Raw genomic sequence first — 15,742 nt, forward strand, 5'->3', positions numbered from 1 at the left:
CGGCTACTGTACGATGAACGAAAGAGAAAAATAAGAGGTATCCCACTCTCGCTGTAGCCCCAAGGCTGCTATCATGTTGTGGGCATGCAGGGAGTTGGTTTGTCTACACATCCTCCCTATGCTTACAGGCCCTTCTGCAGAAAAAAGAAGTGTATTCAGCAGAATCACAGCACATGCACTTTGTTTGTGCTTATTAAATAAAAAGAAAGGATCACCTTCAACTATATTAATGATGGACTGGTGGATGAAGGATGCCTGTGAAAATTCACAACATCTGTTTGCTCCACTCTCTTCTCAGCATGCTGCACCTATTTCTCATGCTTAATGATGCTCAGCCACTCTGCAAGTTTTACGAACAAATGTGTGTTTAGCCACATTCATCATTCTGAATGAGCGTTCTTGATGAAGCCTCCACTGGCCTGTTTCGCTCTTTCTGCTACACTTTAACAAATGACAACTGCTCTCCGTATTTTTCATTTGTTAAAAATAAAAAGCTAAGTGAAGGATAGGCCTGGAGGATTTTTTGCGCCTTCCCTTTGACTCCCCAAAAACCTTCAGCCTACCATATGTTGGATTTCTCCAGCCACCAGCAGCAGGCCTGCAGAGGACATGCTGTGAGAGCTGGGAGCCGGGTGTCTTTGGTGTCGGACTGTCACACACAGTGCCAGTGATACTGTCTCACCCACTGGAATCCTGTGTCGGCAATGATGTGCTCTCATCTCACCACCTACCACTCTTGGGATTTATATCATACAGTGTAGTGTTTAAATTTATGCCTTCATCTTCCTTCACTGGGCAGAATAGCAACTAACAATTAGGCACAGAATGAGCAAATGCTCTTGTGTTACCAAAACAGCTTAAAACATATTAGATCACAGGGTAGAAAACCATGATTGAATTGACTACCTCTTCCCAACCCTGCAGAAGGAAGTCAAAATGGTGGCTTAGTTTTGACAAAGAAAGCAATATTCAGATGATCAGAAACTTCAGCGAAATTAAAAAATTTGACTTTTTCACCTCTGAAAAGCCTAAACTAGTGGTATGAATGACCTACATAAAAAGCAGGTCAATCCAGCTGGAATCCAAGAGTTCAGATGGCCAAGGTATTCTGCTACGTTAAGAGAGAATCTTTCAGAATTTATTTCCAAGTGATTGCTTTTATTCTGATCATTTAATTAAAAGTATAAAAAGCAAAACTAAATGAGTAGTTTCTCTATTAAATATTCAGAATCATTGGAAATCAGTTTAAATTCCACATCGGAAGACAATACATTACCCTTTATATTTGCCGTGCTGAATATTATATTAGTATTTGTATTGCATTTGACTCAGCAGGCATTGCACAGTACTTTACAACTGAAATAATCACATCATAGGTTCAATAAAAGCACACTGCTATGTCACTAGTTTTAACCACTGTGGTTTCTGGTTTTTGCCCATCTTCATGATACCATAGGTACTTGAAAAAGAGAATGTTGCAGTTACAAAAATTAGTTGCTCTGCCCATGATCTCCTTTAAACATCCTTATAGTCACTGTGAGATAAATAGATAGATAGATAGATAAGTAGATAGATAGATGGGTGGATGTAGAACTATAGATATATGATATATATTTCATTTACTGGACTATAAATATATTTCAGTCTTACTGAAGAACAAGCTTCTGGGATTAGGTACAAAAAGGTTTTTGGACATATCTACTCAAGAATAAAGCTACACCATGCAGACATAGTTAAGAAATGATTAGAAGAGCCAGGCATGGTGGTGCCCAGCTATAATCCCAGCTACTCAGGAAACTGAGGCAGGAGGATTGCAAATTGGAGCCCAGTCTGGGCAACTTAGCAAGATCCTATCTCAAAATAAAATAAAAACAACTAAGGAGGTAGCTCAGTGGCAGAATCCTTACCTAGCGTGCACAAAGCCCTAGGTTCCATCTTCAGTACAATTTTAAAAATGAAAAGGCGTTGTAAGAGTCAAAATCAGTAAACCTTCACTGGAATTCCTGGAGTATTTGCTAAGGTTCTATTCTGCATGCCCCCTGAAGACTGCAGTCTATTAAGAAACTTGGAATTCAAGCCCTGAACTCAACATGAGTCCCAAGCTGGGTCAGACACTGAATAAAAACCATGTATGGTGAGTATATATAAAGCAACCTCAAATTGGCACTACTTTTTTCCACTGCATTTGTTATAAACAACTAAAGCTAAAGGTCTGACAATTGTCATGTGCACAACCCTTCAAAAAAGACATTTTTAAAACAGACTTTCAAATGTGAAGAAGTTTGAAATACCAAGATGCCCTCACAGTCTACCTTCTGAGTGAGATCTCTCCAACTGCTTCAGCCCACAGAGAACAACCTCTTCCCTGAAATTCAGAAAGAGTGATCATCTGACCATACAGTTTTTCCTTACCTAATACTATTACTCATGGATATTTTTGCTATATTTTCTCTGCATTTAGAACCTGGGCCCCCTAGACCTTGGGGTTTCATATATCTCATGTCTTCCATGTTATCTGTACCCTGCACTATCCTATTATGTCATCTTTTTATCAATATCTATTATGACATCAGTCTATCAACGTAGACTTCCATACACATTACTGTGTTATATTTTACTTACCAATGAGTCTATGCTTAAGCATGAAGTTCCATCTTTATTCTATCCATTCGTTCTACACATATTAATTAAACCTCTCCTGCTTTAGGTAGTACTATGGAAGATGCAAAAGTGCACACATTCCTCAATGATAGTATAATGTAACTGAGCAAAAAACATGTACTTAAGTACCCACAATAGCTAATATCATTAAAAAATTAAATACTGGAAATATAAATTAAAGATAAAGAAAAGATCATTCAGAGACAGAAGAAATCAGAGACTCTATTTAAATAAGTATGACATTGGGACCATTCTTAGAAGATAGAGAAGACTGGTGGCAGATAGAGATGTGGACAGGAGTTTCCAGACAAAGGGAAATGATATGAGTAAAATAATAAAGGCCTGTGGAGAAGGTGCTCATTTAGGTGCAGAACAGAAGATTCCTCTTATTGAAAATACAAGATTTAACCTTGCCTCACAGACCAGTGTAGAAAATCCTATAGCCTTCCAGAGAGACCTCTTTTCAATTCTCATCATCATAATATGTGTCCTTTACCAAGAAGAAAAATCCTGTGTATGAGTCCCCAGGGGTACAGAGTCCCATAGGACAATCTGAGAAACTAAATTTCCTCTTGTGAATATTTCCGGACTCAGTGCTTAGGTCCTTAACCTGCTCTTCTGGAGGCCTTGGCTTGAGCTGATTTCCCTAGTTCACCTGGGGTAGGACTTAGCAGCAGGCACCATCTCCAGCTCTCCTGAGCTCTATAACATGCACAGCCTCCTCTGCAGCTGCAGTAGTCCAGCAAAATCCACTGCACGTTTTCTGCAAAGATTTCCTTCTCCTACTGGAGACACAAACACTCGCAATATCTTTCTACCCTTCCACAGTCATAACGTTCATCCCAGAATACATAAAAATCTTTTATTGAGACCTTAGTTTTTTCTGCTTTAGTCCCCTGGAATCACCTGTACATTAGATAATGATGATTCCTTTCCCTAACTCAATCCAAGCACCTTCTAAGAAAAACTCTGCTTGCTACTGTGCTTGCTCTGAGTTGACTGCTAGGTGTCTGCCGTATATGATCCAAAGTCTGCATGAACAACAGGAAGCTAAACAGTCACCTCAACTAAAACTTAGCACCCAACTGTAGCCCCACTCTAACTAATACACTGCAAACTGCTTGACAACTAAAAATCATCTACTTTTATTTCTAAGGGAACATTTATTGCAATGAATGCCCAGAAGCAAAGAACCACAAGGTCCTAGAGGAACTTAGTGACCTCTCAATTTAATCCGTTCATTTTACAGCTGATGAAACTGAGGCCCAAAGAAGCAGCACACCTTGTTCTAAGGCATACATCTTGTTCTAAGGCACACAACCTACATAGGACTGAAGTCTAGGGTTCTGATTCCTAAATCAATTAAGCACATGTTGATGATCCATCTGCTAAAATTTGGGACCACGGAGTTATGGCAGCCTGAGTAACACCACTTCCAATAAGACCATGCACTAACCCACAGAACATGTGACTGTCACTTCACTACAAAGGAATGGTGCAGATAAGATCTTGAGATGATGAAATTATCCTGGGTTATATGGGTGGGCCCAAAGTAGTCACCACAGTCCTTATAAGAAAGATTTAGGAGGAGTCAGAGTGTCAGGGAAGAGGGTGATGTGACAATGAAACAGAGATCAAAGTACTGTGCTTCAGAGATGGAGGAAGGACCTATAAGATAAGGGTTACAGGTAGTTGCTAACAATTAGAGAAGGTGGAAAACGTATTTTCCTCTGAGGGTTCCCCCTGCTGAAAAAAGACTCATTTTGGACTTTTGAGCTGTGTACCCTTTCAAGCTATTGGATCTATAGTAATTTATTGCAGTGGCAATATGAAACTAATATAGATTTGGGTACCTAAAATTCAAGTACTGCTATAAAAAAATTTTAAAATGTGGAAGTGGCTTTGGAATTCAAAAATGGGAAGAAGCAGTTAGGGATAGCGGCACACACTTATAATCCTAGCACTCGGGAGGCTGAGGCGGGAGGATCACTAAGAGTTTGAGGCCAGCCTCAGCTACAAAGTGAGTTCAAGGCCAGCCTGAATTGCATAGTAAAGCCCTATCTCAAAAAGACCAAAAAAAGGGAAGAAGCTGGAAGAACTTTAAAGACTATGATAGAAGGAGCTCAGATTACCTTAAACAGGCTGCTAGCAGTAACACTGACATTAATGGCTCTGCTAGGGAAGAAGTGAGGAAAATGTCTTGCAGAATATCCAAACCATCATGAAAACCTTGTTGGCAGAAATATAGATATTAAAGATGGTGGTGGAGAGACTTCAAAAGGAAATTAAAAACTGTGTTATTGGACAGTGGAAGAAAGGAGATCCTTGTTATATCATGACAGAAATATTAGCTGAACTGTGTAGCATGATGATATGGAAAGCACACCTTGTAAGCAATGAAGTCGGATGTTCATCTGTGGAGCTTTCTAGACTAAATATAAAAGGTACAGGCTGGTTTCATCTTGATACTTATAGTAAAATTCAGGAAGAAAAGGATTTAGAAAAGTACTGGTGATCAAAAAGAACCAGGACTTGGCGACTTGGGAAATTTGCAATCTGTACATATTGCAAAGGAAACTCAAATTAGGAGCAACCAGGAAAGGGTGGTGCAGAGAGAAAGCCAAGTGTAGAGCTGGACCATCTCTGGAAAGCACCTCAGAAGGAGGGAAATATCAGAGTATCTGTCCCCAGAGTGAGCCTTTTGAAGGGACTGGGCATATGATTAATGAACTCCCTCCACCATCTCAGTATACACTAGAAAGAGACACAGGATTATCTAGAAAGACCCTGTGGAGGAGCTTCTTGTTTCATGGAATGACTCCCCATAACATACACTGGAGACCACAAGCTTTCTGAGAATGTTACAAGAGTAGAAACACTGTCCTATTGCACTGGAAGGGGGAAAAAAGAGTATAAAATGATAAAATCTTTACTTTAAAATAGCTAAAATTCTACAGTAGGAGACAGGGTTATAAATCAGTTCAGCTGCAAACATGTCCTTCCTGAGAAAGGCACGGTAACCCCAGAGGTAGAACTCGGAAACAAAAGGACACACCCAGAGCACAGATCCTCAGAATACAGACAACATCAGTATTCCCAGGTATTGGTGCCAAATGGAGCTTGCCCTGTAGAGTCTAAAACTGCTTGGAACTTGTTGGTGTCTGACTACTTTTTCTATTCACTTCCTTCATTTTTGAGTGGATTATCCATCACTGGTCTCTTATGCCTATCCCAGGATTGTATTTTGGGACCAGATAACCTATTGCTACTTCCACAAGTACAGAGAAAGACAGTAATTTTGCCCCCAGATGAATTAGAGTCTTAACCACCCCTAATTTAGATCATTGCAATCATGAGATTTGGTATTTTTGAACTGATGAGACATAAATGAGGCTTTGGATTTAAAAGCCATAATGGTTGAGACTTGGGAGGGTCTTGGGATGGATCGAAAGTATTTTTCTTGCGGAGTTGGTGTGAAATCTTTAAGGGTATAATAATGTGGTTCTATCCTATTGCATTGACATAATAGCAACTGGTCACTAACCTAAACAGGGAGACAGTCAATCGAAGGAAAAAGAGGCCCAGCACAAGGAATCTCACTTATGGAGAAATCACAGCCCTTAACAGCAGCAATGAATAAACTCTATCTTCTTGCATCCACTAGGCAGAGACCTTGGAGCATGACACACCCCTCAAAGTCTGCTCTTTCAGGCTCTGCAATCTGGGTATATGACTCCTACAAAACTCTTCTTTTTTGATGCCATGTAGGTGTTCCCTAACACAGCAGAAACAGGGCAACTATATTTTCTGATTAAAAATGAGAAATTATTAGACAGTAGGTTCTGGTTTACTTTCAGATGCAAGAAGTTGGCTAAGAGATTCTAGAACTAGAATCTTCAAAGTCAGGAGGTTCTAGACATCTCGGTAGTTTAGAGATTAAAGGGACAACATATTTTAAAATGAAATTGTCACAGAAAACCTGTGCTGCATGGTCACTGTATTCAGCCAGGAATCTCAAAAGATAGAATCTCAGAATCAGTGTAAAATGTAGGCCCCTGGGGATACAGCCACATCCCTGATACCCCAGAAGATCGGAAGAGATGCTAGGTCAAATCTAGCAGAATGAACCAAAATCATGATTCTCTCCACCTCCTGAGCACACACTGGGGGCCTGGACCTCCTTGGGCTGTTTCCCCCACAGCAGCCCGGAGGGAGAGCAGATGAGCAAACAAAATTGGAAGGTGCTGAATGCATTTTCCCATGTGACACTTATTAACAGATGAGCGGGGGCTGGGGATTTAGCTCAGCGGCAAAAGCGCTTGCCTGGCAAGTGCAAGGTCGTGAGTTCAGTTCCCGGTACTGGAGAAAAACCAAAAAAAAAAAAAAAAACAGATGAGCGGATAAGCTGAGTCCTCCAAATGCTTCACACTCTGCCACATGACCAAGTACCCAGATCCACTGACACCTGCAGAGAAGGCGCAAGAGTGAAGCCCATTGGCTGGACCCCAGCGATGAGCCAGCACTTCTTAGGGCAAGAGCTGAAAACACTCTTTGTGCAATGAAGTAAGACAAAATTAGGATCTAAGCAGTCAACTGACATCTCTCAGGAACAAAACACGCGGTTTATTCAGAAAGGTATACATTCAGCATTCACTCAACAAACATTTATTTTGCAGGCCAAGTGCTGAGCAAGGTACCAACCAGAACATAACACCTTGAAATAGTATCTCTCATACCACAGAATCTCCAGGTCTGCGGAAGACTGAATCAATTTAATGAATTTATCTGAGTCTCTCTGCTGTAAGACCTGAGGCAGTTACTGAATGCCTCAAAAATGTTATTAATATGGTCAGAAGAAACTGGAAAAAAGAAGTCTACTTTCTTCTTTAGGTTACAACTAACCTTGGAAGTTTGCTCATAACAATACATTTAGGCAAAAATAAAGGCAAAAAAGTGATTTTGCTTTTTATTTTTTTTTTTTTTTTTTTGGTTTTTCTCTGGTACCGGGAACCAAACTCATGACCTTGTGCTTGCCAGGCAGTCACTTTGCCACTGAGCTAAATCCCCAGCCCCGATTTTGCTTTTTAAATGCTAGAATTTTTCCTTTTTTCTCTTCAATGAATGGTTTTTTAAAACTGCTCATCTGAGAATTGGAACAGTGGAAAGAAGTTTCAGGGCCATTAAATCAAAGAAGATTGTTCCCAGGATGGAGTTTCCTCAAAAGTCTAAACAAGGGTCTACCCACTTCTCTGTGCATAAGCAAAGGAAAGGAAATCAGCATACCACAGACATACCCCCACACTCACATACATTGTGACATTCACTGTTCACACAGCCACCATACAGAGTCACCTTACGTACCCAATGGATGAATGGATAAAGAAAATGTCACACACACACACACACACACACACACACACACACACAGAGTGGAGTATTATTTAGCCATAAAGAAGGAAAGCCTGTCATTCACAGCAAAACAAATAGAACTGGAGGACAGCAATGACACAGAAAGACAAATTCCACATGTTCTCTCCCATATCTGGAAGCTAAAAACTGCCATCCTGGATGTAGGGCAGTGATTGACAGAGGTTGGGCAAGTTGGAATTGGGGGTAGGTAAACAGAAGTTAGATTTCATCAGTGTATGCTACATGCATGTGTAGAAATAGCACGCTGAGCCCCAATGTCATATATAACTAATACATGTTAATCAATAAGACACAGTAATAATAAAATAAACCTGAACCATCATTCACACGGAAGACCCAGCATACTAGGTAGAGTCCTTTGGTTCACCTAACACTCACATCAGCCAGACTAACTCTGAAAACTCACACTAGAAGTCCACTCCTCACACAACTCTCAGCAACACACTTCCTCTAACTACACTTGAACTAACCCTTCGCCTTGACCGGCTGCAGGACATGCAAAGGCTTTGAGCTGAACGGCCGGACCAGAGGACCCTGAAAGGCTTCTGCTGGTGCCATGTTTCACATCTCCACGTCTCACTTATCTGCCTGGCTGAGTAAATTACTACCCAAACTACCTCCCTCAAAGACCCATAATAAAAAGAGACTCGAGCGGACAAGCTGAAGGGATGCTGCATTCATGAGAACTCTGAGATGAAAATTCCCAGTCAGCCTTCATGCTGGAGAATTTACTTTAGGATGTAAAAATAACACGTACTGCTATATTTCTTCTCTTTATTTGCTCTCCTCTGTGGAGATTACTGCTGTGTGTGCAGCGTCATAAGAGTGGAGAAGGTCAGGTTGACAAAACTTCTTGGTGGGGAATAATCTTTAGTTTTCCAAATATATCTGCCGTTCAACTTCCAGGCCACAAAAGCAAACTCTGGTTTGGAAAATGCCAAGTTCTATCTCCAAGGAAACTCAATAACTTCCAAATGGCCCCAATATCACATTTGTGTGGTTTTAACAAACCATTAAAAATATTAAGGAATAATTCAGATTGAAAGCACTTGCAGGAATTTTAATTTTCTTTTTCTTCCCCGTTTTGGCAAAGACAATACAAACCTCAGTGAAGAAACAGCCTGCTAAAGAAAATAGGAAAAATACAAAATTAGACCAGCTGGAACGTGCTTTTCACCTACCAACAACTCATTAGGAAAATGATAACATTTATGCAGCATAAAAGTATCTCTCAGTTTCTCTGTGACTTATTCGCACGTTTGAGATGTAGTTTGCGATGGATTGAAAGAATCACTTCTTTTCTTGGGCTACAGTGTCCTCTCAAAACAAACTGGCAATCAGTTCGAAAGTTTGGACAGGTTTCAGAGGAGACAGTGCACGCGGAGTGTGACACAACACATCAGGCCCTAATCTGTATTTACAAGCGAGAAATGAAACGGATTTGTGGAGTATGTGAGCGAAGTTACTGCGTTTCCCAAGAAAAACTGCCCAATCAACAAAGCCAGCTCTTACACTGTAGTTCGAAGAAAGCTCGGGCTTTCCTGAGTTCCAGCCTGTCCCAGAATGAGGGCCCCACTACAGAATGTTACAACAGCTGGGACACCAAAGATCACCATCTTTCAGACCTCATATGAAGCCACAGCATGATAAACAAATTCAATAAAATTACGAATTGGCAAACTGTTTGCAACAAATGTTATTTCCTGGATAACAAGATGGATAACGTACATTCTGCAACATATGTGAGGAATTATTGAAAACAGATGTAAATGTTCTCAAACTCAAGTCTTTCTTTGGCACAAATCTGAATACACTGATTTTACACTTTGCTTTACAGCAGTGCCCCTAAGTACCTCAAATGCTAAGCACTGTATTGGACAGAGGGACCATTTAAGGAAGATGTTTTGTGGTCCCTCTTCTAGTTCATAAAACTGGACAAGGGGCTGGTGTTCATCCCAAAGCTCTTCCTCCATAAGACACCCAAGAAAACATTGGATTGTTTTATGCAAAAGCACAAGCTAGGGTAAACCACAAACACAGGATGATGGAGATGCTTAAGGGACTCCAAGTGTGAAAGTGCTCTGCAAACATGCTCAATCCAGAAAGAATGCTCAGGGCTCCCACAACCCCAAATTCACCAACCAAGGCCCCACTCCCTAGGTAACTGCCATGGTCACACCAGGTCTTTCCCTCACCCCTCTAATACCTCTACTAGACTATGTAGCCAAAGCAGCCGCGTCACCCACCCTACCTGCCACAAAACCAAGGTTTTTCTAATTGTTAGGGAAACAGTCTCCGGAGCAGGCAGGGAAACATGCAACGTGCAATCATCACATTTTGGAAATGGGGGCCCAGAGAGGTATTTTCCATGAAAAGTAATTTACATTTTTCAGCTACAAATGCATCTTTTCTTCTAAGAAGAATCATCTGTACAACAGACTTGTATCTGAAAATAGAAGGCTGGATTTATGCAAAAATGATCTCAAGGGATCATCACAGAAACACAAAAAAGTAATTTTCTGCCAAAATTATACGGAGTACTCACAAGAGATGTTTTTCAAATATGACCGCTAAACATATAAAATACACAAATGAAACAGAATTAATACAAGCAAAGAGTTCTGCAGTGATCTTAAATTAAAGAGTTTGGAGATGTCAGACAAAACATCAGAATAAAATTCCTGAGACTTTAAAAATGACAGAAATGTCAAAACCTATACATCTCACATTAAAAAGAACATCTTTTGCTTTTGCAAGGACTGGCATCTCCGGTTTATTTAAATATGTCACAAATGCATTGGGCAGTAGTTAATTCTCTAAAATTTCCAAACTGTGTTAATCTGCCCAAATACAAATTTGTTACTATGACTTCAGCAAATGTGAGATGCATTAGAAAACTTTGAAGCATTAGTTTAAAAGAAAGAGTTCTAAAGACCCAGAATCATAAAACCAATTCGGAGTGTAGGCCCCAGGAAGGTGTCTTGACATGGACACTGATTTAGATTGTTTCCAAATCAAACAACAAAGGGATCAGGGGTCATTTTAAATGATTCTGCCGAAAACAAAAAGCAATTCTGTGTGTGTGTGTGTGTGTGTGTGTGTGTGTGTGTGTGTGTGTGTGTGTAGCAGAAAGATAGAATGCAAAGAGCACTGTGACTAGATTTGAGATATTTGGATTCTTAGCACAGGCCCTGAATTTAACTAGCGTTTGACATCAGCCAGTTCATTAACTTGGCCAGGCCTCTGCTTCTTCACCAGTGAGTGAAGAAAGATTCATATCGAAACATCTTCTAGATTCTTTCCAGCTTTTGTATCCGCTATGTAGCAGACAAACCACAGTAGGATTAAGCAGGAGTCATTCCTTCACAATTTTTGAGGTCAAATTCTACCTATGCTATAAGAATGAACCAAGAAGCACTTCTGAGGCCCCCCAAAGCTACATGGCACTTTTTCTTCTCCTGCAAGAGAGAAAATAAGCTCTATTTTATAGACAAAAAAAGGAGCAGGAGACAGAGAAGTCCCACCTCCATTTGTCTTGACTTTGACACTCCACACGCAGCCGCTGTTTATGCTGGCTGTCATCCTTTGATTTCCACGGCAGTTTGTAGCGTAGGGGTCATGGGGTAACCTCTGCCTTGAAGAGTCTTATGAGCTCTCAACCCCCAGGCCAACAGTCCTATGTATCTGGCGGGCTTTCTCTGACAGTTTCCAGCACTTGGCAAGAGAAGATCGAAAAGATGCAGAATAATGTCAACTCGAATAGTAATCTGTTAGGTGAATGGTTCTGTTGCTTACTACACAAGAGTGGGTTATGGTTTCATAGATCATGTTCAATGTGCAATAGATATTTTTTTCAACCATTCATATTAAACTGGTGTAAATGTTTTTTATTCTTCGCCACATTTCTGGGTGGTAAGCTCAGGCTCTCCCAGGAATTTGTTTGCTTTAAAATGCCATGCATCTCCAGGAGGCTTTACCTCATAAAAAATGGGCACGTCTTCTAAATGAATTTCCCCTTTTTTGCAGTTAATAACGAACCAACACAGCAGAAATACACCATGTGTGAAGCCCTGTTTACTATAGGTGGTAAATCACGTGAATAACATACCGTAATTCATTCTGAAGACTGTAACTCTATTCACTGTAGCACGCTTTGCCCTAAGCTGGCAAGTATCCATACCTCCCAAATATTGCGGGGAACTTGACTCCGATTCAGGGTCTTGACCTAGGAAATGCATTTATTTGGGGGGAAGAAAGTGCAAAGGGATTTTTAAGAAAACATCACACCAGTGTCTCTGATTACCCTCCAGTGGCCCCCTCCCCAAGGGCCTCAGGCATGGGCTATGACCTAGGTGAGGTCAGCTGGGCCTCTGGTGCTTTCTGTACTTGTGTCTACCTCTCCTTGCAGGTCTTCTCCATTCACCAGAGCTTATACTTCACCAACTGGAAATATACCTCCCAAGGGTCCAGCTAATAAGAAAGCTGTTAGGTCTACACTCCTCCTTCTTAGTAATTGGTACTCTTAGGTCTAAACTACATGTAGAATCTCACAATGTTAAAATGTGCTATCGCTGCTCAGGAAAGCAGGTAAGCATTTTAAAGCAATCCATATGGTTGCCCCCACCTATCAGCTATGCAGCCATCTCTTTAATGGAAAACCTTTAGAAATGTACAACAGCAGTAACATCGCCACGCTCCTAAACAGACAGTGAAAGCTCCACCTGGATTCTATGCAGAACCAATTATCTAACTTCCCAGGTTTATAGGAGCAGGGGAATGGAATTTCGTATCTCATTTAGATGGACTAGGTTGGGAATAAGGAGACGCACATGGCTGATGCACATCTCAGACACCAAGGGAATCCTAGGAACTCCTCCCTCGGCTAAAGGAGACCTATAAGTATGAGAACAGAATTTCCTAGACTTTTTTAGGTCCTTCCAACTCCTCCAAAATCCTTTGGAACAGAGTTTAGCAAACTATTTCCATAAGGATTAAGACGATAAATATTTTAGGTTTCATGAACCATAGGCCCTCTGTTGCAATTAATCAATTCTGCCACTGTAACATGAAAACAGCAACAGCACTGAAAATACATTAAAAAATGGGCAGGGTTATGTCCCAATAAAACTTTATTTAACAAAACAGAGGCCTATATTTTGCTTCCCTGATCTAGATCAACACTGGCTGACAGAAATACAAACCACAACAATAATTCAATCTTTCTAGTATCCACATTAAAAAGATAAAAAGAAACAAATAAAAATAGGTTAATGATATATTTTATTTAGTATATCCAAACTATTATCATTTCACTATGTGATCAAAATAAAATATTATTGATGAGCTGTTTTGCATTCTCCTTTCTTTGACATATACTTGTAGAACATTTCAATTTTGATCACTCAGGAGCTATGTGTGCCTAGAGGTCACCACATTTGATTTACACCCACCATCACCTTGTCTGCCTTCCAGGATGCATGGAGAGCAGGCAGGGTCCTCCTGACCAGCAGAGGGCACCTACATCATCTCCTCTAGATGCCAATCTCACCTCACTGTCAAGTCTAGGACAACAGCAAAATCACAGCTGCCAACACAATGACCTGCCAATCACCACACTTCCCTGGAGAAGAAAATTTAGAGGGACCATTTCTGATAGTTCTCACATCTAAGCAGTCCTTTCTAATAGTTCAAAAAAATGTAAGGCGAATTTAAAGGTATTTGAGCAGAAAAACTGAACACTAAAAAATATTTTCCTAGAAACAAAAACAGAAAAATCTTTTCACTGCTGAATTTTTCTTGCTCTACCCTCTTTCCATTCCTCAAAATCTCATGTTCTATCAAAATGTTTTGCTCTTGGGTTTGTAGACAGCCCATTCGCCTCCACCACCAATAGTATGCTCTTACTCTCAAATTACCTCTTCAATTCTGATAAAGAGTAAGGGAAATCACTGGTGGTGATTTCAGTGGCACTAGGGCCCCAAACAGTGCCTCTTCCCCACCTCTCCTCTTGTTTAAATGCAACCCTCCTCCCTCAGACAAAGGCTTGTTCACGAGCCTGGGAGGAGGGGGGCACTGAGAGAGCTTTCACTACAATTTTTATTATAATAAAAATCCATCAAGACATTTGCTTTCTTTCCCTCTGTTTTCAACTTGCACAGATTCTTTTTAAAAGCATTTTCTAAAATGTGCCTAAAGTAATCTTTTCCACAGGGAAACACAAACCCAACAAAACAGCCCTTTGTTTCAACTAACATTTAGCAAATAGAAAATAGAAATACCTGGCACAGGGTCTTGGGCTGAAGGAAGCTGAGAAAGCCAAACTAACTTTTACACGTGGCTCCCACTTTACCCAGGAGGGGTCCTGAACACCCACTAATGGATTCCAACATGCCCTGCAATACCAGCTGCCATGACGTCACTAGTATCAGCAGCCAGTATCAATAAAAGATCCCTCCCTATGGAGAACCACAAAAAAAAACAGGAGTCCTCTTCTATCCCATGACAAGTCTGTGCTTTGCCAGCAATCGGACTGGAAAGCACACTGGACCAGTAGTCAGGAAACTTCCGTCCTTCTGAGTATTCAAGACCCGGCTCCATGACCACCTGGCAAGGACATTGAACTCAGAGGCAGACACCTCTGTAGGAAAAGGCAAAGTCAGCCTAAAACTTCTCTCAGCACCAAGGCACTTTGATTCCATGGTTCTATAAGATCTAATCCCTCGAGACAGCAACTGGCTCACCCACACAGCCCTGTTTCCTCATCAGCAAATAAGAAAGGTACTATCTACCTCTAGAAGGAAAGAGTAACGGAACACTTCAGGGTCGAAGCAGACAATATCTACATGGGACCGTCTATATGCCTCAATATCTGTGAGCTCAAGTAATAGTACAAGATGACCTACAAAGACTGGCTGTAACCAACAGCGCTGACAGCAGCCCCACAGCCTTCCCCTGCAAGCGCCACTCTCAATGGAGAACCTGTCTTTTGCTAGCTCACCCTCCCCTAAATCTAAGGTGTGGGCATGTGGTGCACCATGGCCAATGGGCCTCATAGGGATGTTTCCTGGAGAACTTTTGAAAATAGATAACTCAAATAAAAAGGTATACACAGAAGCATCCCTCCTACTTCCTCAGCAAGACTCTTAGGTCAACCTGAGCTTGGTGGTACCAGGCACTCAAGCAGTGACCTTGAGGAACTCAGTGTAAGTGCCAGTGGATATGCAAACTCTGTCCAAGAAAAAGATGAAAGCAGTCTTGGTCCCTGCCATCAACTGCCCAGGGAAACTCTTATCATGGAACTGAAACTTATACTTAACTGAGAGTTTAAAAAAAAAAGTCCTTGATTAAGTTGCTTTTCCTTCCTTGAGTCTTCCCTTCCTTCTAGTACAGTATTCTACCCAAAATAAATACCCTCTGGTTCTACAATATTATGACTAAAGTTTCAGTTTCATAATGTTATCATTTAGATGCTGGCACTACAACATTCTGAAATGTTGTCTTCCTCCTCTGACTATTTACCTTTCTCCTCTTGCTTCAGAGCTAACATCAAGTCATAACCACTCCACACTGACTCTTCTGACCATTTCCTTGTGCATCAGGTGGTTTATCTTAAAATGGCAGAGTTGAGGGGCTGGGATTTAGCTCAGCGGCA

This window comes from Chinchilla lanigera, unplaced genomic scaffold (genome assembly GCF_000276665.1).
Source record: "Chinchilla lanigera isolate Chin_1 unplaced genomic scaffold, ChiLan1.0 scaffold00036, whole genome shotgun sequence".
In the NCBI taxonomy this organism is placed as follows: domain Eukaryota; kingdom Metazoa; phylum Chordata; class Mammalia; order Rodentia; family Chinchillidae; genus Chinchilla; species Chinchilla lanigera.